Consider the following 8001-nt stretch of genomic DNA (forward strand, 5'->3'; position numbering starts at 1 on the left):
TAAAATGATTCTTCACACTGCCTCCGTTAGCTGACAGAACTGTAAGAAAACAGTGGCCATTGGCCAGCTCCTACTGCGTCTTCTCTTTACCTAGCAAGATGCATTAAAGAACCCCTTACTATTGTGGGGCAGTGGTGGCTCATGCCTTTAGTCCCAGCACTGGGGAGGCAGAGGCAAGTAGATTTCTGAGTTCGAGGCCAGCCTGGTCTACAGAACAAGTTCCAAGAAAGCCAGGGCTACACAGAGAAAAACCCTGTCTCAAAACAAAACAAAACAAAACAAAAAAAAAAAAAAAAAAAGACAAAACTAAAAAGAAACCCTGTCTATCATAACAAAGTACCTTAAAAATTGGAAGCCCCATGGAAAGATGAGGAGGGAGCCTTTAAAAGAAGAGGTTGGGGACTGGAGAGATGGCTCAGCGGTTAAGAGCACTGACTGCTCTTCTAAAGGTCCTGAGTTCAAATCCCAGCAACCACATGGTGGTGGCTCACAACCATCTGTACACAGGGTACTCATATACATAAAAATAAATAAATAAATCTTTTTAAAAATTTTAAAGGAAAAGGTTGGGCCAAACAAAACAGCAGCGGCAGCGTGAGATGTCACTGTTACCCTCAAACCTTGCGTGAGCTGACATGCGTACAGGAGTGTCTGTTAATGCAGCATCACACCTCGGAGCAGTACAGTGCTAATGAGGAGGGCACAGTAGCAACCAGAGAGAGCGCACAGCTTGTCCTACTGCCCCAGCCCCCTGGGGAGACTGGGGCCCTTACCTAGGGGTAGTGTCATCTACACCGCTTTCCCTTCCACTGCGGATGGTTTGCCACAGGCAGTGAGGTTTTCTGCTCGTCCAGCTGTGGTCACTAAGCGACATTTCTTTCTTCCCCGTGTGAGTGCTCCTTGAAGCCTTTGCCCCTCTGTTCACAGAGTGGAGTTTGGGTGAACCCTTTGAACAGCCTTTTCCTCGCTGAAGAAAAACACCTGTCTGTTCCCAGACTTCTTGCCACCCACACCCTTCTCGGACAGGGCTCCCAGGAGTAAACTTTGCTAATAGGATTCCACATAATTAGTAGAAGTAATTGGATCCAAAGAGAGAAGACACTGTCGTGGTGTCCTATTTATTAAAACCAGTATCCTAGCCTTCCTGAGGTCCGAGGGAAAACAGAAAAACGGCAAGCGGTGAAGGCAGAAGAATAGACTTAGAATAAAGAAGAGGGCAAAGCAGTGCTCACACGAGGCCCTGTGTGAGGGTCCTCCCTTCCCTGGGCCCTAAACTTGAAAAAGCCTCATTCTAGCGTTTTCTGGCTACATAATTCCCTGTTGATGAGGAAGCCCAAGACCACCACGTAAGTGCCTGTCTTGTCTCTGGAGACCCCCAACCCAGAAGGCCTAAGCCCATCAGAGAGCCTGTTTAAGCCTGGTCTCTAGGCCCAAATTGCCAGGGATGAACACATCACTGTAAAATTGTGTACCCTATACTGTCACATCTTGAGGGTCTCATAATTCTACATTTGAATCCGACTTTGCAAGTTATTATGAGGAAATATTTGTCAAGGTAAGAGAATAGAATATACTTTATTTAACAAAACTTATTAACTTTGTATATAGCTTTCAAATATTTACATATATAATATGTGGGCCTCTACTCTTGTCCCAGGCCTCACAAAATTTGGGGGTAGACTTATTTAAAACAAAATAAAAAGTCCTTAAGACTAAATAACTACATATTTAACAGTAAAATGTTTCCCTATAATTTATCAAAAACTTGTCAAAACTTAAATATTTATTTAAAGGTATTGATTTATCTTTAAATTTTTCTTAAAGTAAGCAGACTCCTATCATATCTATGAAAAAACCACATGTTCCTCACAAAACTTTGTTGTAGGTAAATGATTGTTGGCACTTGCTGATTCCACAGTTCCCAAACAAGGGTTTGGATCTGCCACATGTCCCCAGCTTCCTACTATACCCCACCCCACACCTCTACACCCCCAAACTCCCCACACCAACACCCCCACTCTCCTACACCCCACCCCCACCCCACCTTCCACACTCCCCCAACCCACATCCCTACATCTTCTACCCACACACCCATACAGCCCCCAAGCCCCCGCATACCCCACATACCCCACAGCCTGCACACCCCCACACCTCTGCATCCCACACACACCCACACAACCCACTACCCCACAACCCCCACAGCCTGCACACCCCCACACCCCTGCATCCGACACACCCCACACCCCTCCACAGTCTGCACACCCCACATACCCCACAACCCCCATAGCCTGCACACCCTCACACCCCTGCACACCCACACACCCACATTCCTCACAGTGGGCTCCCTAGCCCATTCTGACCTGTGTTGAGGCAACCTGCCCTGTATCTTGTCTTTCAGCCCCATGCCTCTCTTCATTCTAAAATTTACATTAGCCAGGCTAAAACAAAATATGCATGTGTGTGTGTATGTGTGTCTACATGTTCACATGTGTGTGCATGCATGTGTGTGCATACATGTAGCACCAGAGGTCTATGCTGTATCTTTCTCTCCACGTTATTTTTTCCATTTCTCTGTAGTTTATGTATGTACCACAACATGAGCGTGGAAATCAAAAACATGGAAATGTCCTTCTGCTGTGTGTGTTTCAGGCATTAAGCCTGTGTCATGAGGCTTAATAGCAGCCATCTTTCCTGCTGAGAATCTTACTGGCCTGCTTACTTTAGTTTTTGCAATAAGGTCTTCCCTTGAGCTGGACGCGCACACGTATGGCTAGACTCCCAGGCCAGCAAGCCCAAGTGCCTTCTGGTGTCTGCTTTCCAAGCACTGAGAGAGGTACCCAGTTCCTAGCTTCTACAGGAGAGCCGGAGAGCTCAACTCGGGTCTTCATGCTTACACAGCAAATACTTTCCAACCAGACCATCTCTCCAGTCCCCAAAAGCAATGTGCATAGTTTTAGAAGATTTTTATGTTATTGGGCATTAAGTTTAATGGCAAACTTCCCTCTTTCTCTCAAAAAAGTACAAAGATTTTTAGTGACTTAGCTCTCAGCTCTCTTACAGAGAGGATATGACATATATGGGTATGACATATGTCATATCCTCTGTCAGAACACGGTCTGTTGGCTGTATTAAACACTACGTTGTTAAGGTGTTAGACGTCTGATGTCTCCCCTAGTGGCATGATGAGGAAGATGATGCCTGGGCCTGGGCCTTGGGGCTGGGAGGAGCTGAGCTGGCAGTGAGTATGGAATGAAGCTCGGTCTGGGACGACTTGGCAAGGGGTCAAGGATTAATCTAGAAAAGCAAGTTCCTGCCTTCTCATCAAGTGTAAGGGTCAAATCCAGAGCCCAAAATAGAAGATGACGTCACAGATGAGGAACTCAGAACTCTGAGCCCAGTGGTTGCAGCAGGTGTGACGTGAACACACCTGTGCTGCTGTGTGCTCTCAGTCTCAGGGCTCGTGTCCTGTGAACATAGCACAGACGACACGGCAGCCATGCCAGGGGAGTCCCTGTGCTCTGAGATGAGATGTGCTTAATTCCTTATCGGCAGTATTGATGGACACCGTTAGAGATTTGCTAGACTGTGCATGGGATGGGCCACTTGGGCAGCTTCCCTGAAGAGAGGTGTGTAGGTGGACATTTCAAATCACTAAAATTACAGACACAGGTTATCTTAGACTTCCTCTTGCCACCAAATGTTATATCTAACCCAGTCATTTAGAAGCACAAATAGTCTGTCATTCAAAAGAAAAATTAGGCTGTCTGCTCATTCACTCTTTCTGTCTCTGTGTGTGTCTCTCTGCATCTCTCTTTCTTTCTCCATCTATCTCCCTGTCTCTGTCACTCTGTCTTTATTTCTATTTCTCTATCTCTTTTCTTCTTCCCTCTCCCTCCCCCCTCCTCCCTCTCTGTCTCCCTCTCCTTCTCCTCCTCTCTCTCCCTCTATCTCTCTGTCTGAATCTGGACCGCACAATGGAGATAATGAGTCATTAGTTCCTCATTCTTCACCTGTGACAAATGCTATACCGTCTCTTGCCTCAGGGACTGAACGCTTCTGAGTTGGTTGAGAGAACATGCAGAAGTGACCACGTACTCAAAGCACACAGTTCAGGGACCGCGGAGTGTGCTGTCCAGCAACACAGTGCCTGGAAACCCATAGCCTGGCAGTGGTGGTACACATCTCTAATCCCAGCACTTAGGAGACAGAGCCAGGTGGATCTCTGAGTTCGAGGCCAGCCTGGTCTACAGAGTGAGTTCCAGGACAGCCAGGGCCACACAGAGAAAGCCTATCTAGAAAAAGGAAAAAAAAAAAAAGCTGCCACCACCACCACCACATCTTACTTCCTGTCCGAGGATGCATATGTTCAAGAAGTTGACAGAGAAAAAGAGAAAAGTCTCAAAAGCGTGAGATTGGTGAAGAGTTCAAGGGACTTCAGCCCCTACTCTTTTTTTTTTTTTTTTTTTGAGTCCCACTGTGTTACTCAGAATGGACTTGAATTCCTAGGCTCAAGCAGTGTTCAAGAGTCCAGAGCCTCTGCCCAGCAGCAGCGCACAGAACCAGCATCCGCTATGACGTTATTGTTTGCTGACATCGTGGCAAGATGTTTATCCCAAATAAATGGTGGCTGGCATTGAAGAAAATTAGAGAAAAACCTTTTATCTGGTAAGTTTTCTGAAAGCAGAATGGAGACGCACTCACTTCAAACACACCGGGGCAAGAGCGCCGTGCTTGCTGCTGCTGTACGAAGGGGTGCTGGAAATTTTTGCCACAAAACTGTGGCAGATACGAGAGACGACCTGTATGTTACCAGTTTGATCCAATCTTTCTGCAGTGCATGCATATCGAAATATCACATGGTCCCCCCCAGTTCATACATACAGTTATTATCTGTGAGCTAAAAGATGTTAAAGGTGCTGATGAGTATGGACAGAACTTAGCTCCTCCAGCAGAGCGGTTTTATTTCCTCCCTCTCTGTGATGGACTAGCTCACCGTGATGCTAAGGATGGACAGACAGTTATTTCTCACTGGATTGCAAGAACTCACCACACGGAGCAGCGAATGAGCATTCTATCCCATGAGTTAAGCCTGGTCCCTGCTTCACTTTTCTGAGAAGCTACACATTACAAACTCCGGCCATTTTGACTTTTTTTTTTCCCTGAGGCCAAAACAAAACAAAAACAAAAAAACAAAAAACACGAAACAAGCCATAGCAGCCATTTTTCCTGGCAGGAGTGTGACTCTGTTTACAGTCTCTGCGTTCTGGGGAACAAAGGATCCCACAGGCTCAGGAGGGACATGATCTTCTGTAGGAGGAGGACAGTAAGAGGATAAAGGGTTTAGAGATGAGGTGATAAGACTGGGGACAGATGGCCAGAGAAGGCTGAGCGAGGGGACGCTGACCTCGGCCTCGGCCTCTGCTCTCAGAGACCACAGACATGATGATTCCTGTTTACTTAGCTGAGCTTAAGATGTGACCAGGATTATAAGCATAAATATAGAAGTTTGAGAGGAAAAGCCTCACAGAAACAGTCATAGAAACAAACCTAAGAATAGAGGCCAGAGAGCAGCTGGCTCAGGGGTTGAGAATACTTGTTGCTCTTCCGGAGTGTTAGGGTCCAAGAATTGCCAGAGAATGATACCCAGACTCAAATAGTGTACAAAAAGAAAAAGCGTTTATTTAGGTAACTTTCCTGCATGCAGGGGTCTCCCTATTTTGGAATGGGGACCTCCCCCCCAGTGGGCTTGCGGGTCCAGCTTTTATTGTCAGTCAGAGGAATTCCAGGGAGGGCCATGTGCCCCTTTACCTTGATTGTTAGCTCTGTCTTTAGGGGTCTGACTAATTCTACAATTCGTCAGGCTCTGGAGACCTCCCTCGGGGTCTCTTAGTCATTCTACCTACCTATTCTTACTTCAGGTAGGATGACGAGGTGTTCTCAGATTAGCTGCTGCAGCTGTGATTGGCTGGCCACAGATTCCTGGATCCCGGTTCTCATCTCTGGGAAACAGAAACTTGGGCTTAGTCTCTCAATTTCCAGCATGTCATGGAGTCAGCTGGATCTGGCTAACTCAGTCCTCTCAGGAGTACTGGAATTCAATTCTCAGCTCCCACTTGGCAACTTAAAATGGTTTGTAATGCCAGATCCAACAGGCTCAACGCTCTCTTCTGGCCTGTGTAAACATTTCATGCTTTGTGGTTGGTGCACCTACATACATGCAGACACACACACACACATACATGTAAAACTATAAATGCATGTTTAAACAGACATTCCAACAGCTACCAGTTGTGATATAACAGAGGACGCTACAGGCCACGAGTAAGGATGAGTTTTCTTTCACCTCACCTCACCTCACTGACGGCTCTTCTCTTACACCCAGGTTTTCAGTGACATTGTATAACCCCCACAGCCTGGTCTTAGGTAAATTAAAGAAAGCAAAACATGGGACAGGTTGCAGGAAAGACTGCAACCAAAGACGCAGACATTCCTAGGTTCCCTGCAACACTCATCATGGCCTTGTTTTGCCTTTGTGGCCTTTACTGCTTGAGTTCCTCCTGTGAATAAAGCCATAAAGTGTCTGTCCTTTTTGTGACTGTATTACTTCACTTAGCCTAATGCCCTGAGGTGTTAAGCCAGTAGCCTCTATCCTCCCTCCTTAAGGCTGAATAGCAACAGCTGTAGGCTATGTAGACCGCTCTTTAACCATGTGCCCATGCGCACTCCGTTCTATGACTTAGAGTTGCATATTAATAACCTCCACGCATCAGCCATTTCTGTAACAACATTAACTAAATGGTTGCATTGCTGCTAAGTTAGGAAGCTCAGCTCTATTCTGTCTCATGAAGATGTGGAAAAGAGACAAGGGAGAAAGTACGCTCTGTAAAGCGCTTGCTACACAGACATGAGAACCCAAGCTTGCTTCCACAAACAATGGCTGGACTTGGAGGCACTCACTTAAAATCTGAGAGATGGGGTGGCGGAGAGACAGGAAGATCTCTAGGGCTCATGCTCAATGAGCTTCGATGAAGCATCAGACTCCAAACCAATGAGAGATCCCATCTTAACAACATGGCCGCATCTATGGCTCAACCGTTAACAGCATTTGCTGCCCCTGCAGAAGATCTAGCACATGTGGCAGCTTACAATTCTCTATAACTCCAGTTCCTGGGGATCGGATACCCTCTCCTGATGCTCATGGTAAGCACGCATGCATGCAAGCAAAACACTCAGCATGTATAATAAAGCCTTTTAAAAAATAAGACCAAAAAATCCACACAAATAGATAAACAAGACAAGATAGACAGTTGTTCTTAGGGACACCACTTTAAGGTTGACCTCTAGTAAATAAATATGCAAATACACATACACAAAGATACCAGAAAGGATATATTTGCTTATGCAGATGATTAGATCATTATGATGAGTTTAATAAAAAAACTTTCAATGGGTTTTGATTAGAACCCTGGGGTTGCATCCCAGGGGTAGAGCACTTGCCTTACACGCACAAGGCTCTGAATGCCATGCCTGCAACACCCACCACCACTATAAAAGAAGATAAAGAAGGGGGGAGACCCATGACCAATGACAATCTCCTACATCTGCTTCTGCCTTGATGCTCACATTCCCCACCTCTGTCTTTTAGCATCAGACCCCACAGTCAAACTGTCAGTGCGCTGGCCTCCTTTTTGGGTGGCACGTATCAGTGTCTGCAGACTGGCCACTGTCCTCGGTTTATTCAGGTTACCAGTTAAGTGGTAATACCTCATACCAACTTTCCCAAAGTAACCTGGGTTGTATTTGTTGAAGTTGACCCTGTGGTAGAGCATGCCACCAGCATTACCCAGCCCCCTGAGAGCATCCGGTATTCACCAAGGCTGCCCTGGCCATAGATTATGTGGCCTCAAAGATTCCAGATCTTCTTCAGTCTGGTTGAGATGGGGGGCCACCTTAAGCAAAGGGTGATGTCATGCTCATGGCAGTTACTGAGTAGCAAAACAT

This window comes from Apodemus sylvaticus, chromosome 4, assembly GCF_947179515.1.
Source record: "Apodemus sylvaticus chromosome 4, mApoSyl1.1, whole genome shotgun sequence".
Taxonomy (NCBI): domain Eukaryota; kingdom Metazoa; phylum Chordata; class Mammalia; order Rodentia; family Muridae; genus Apodemus; species Apodemus sylvaticus.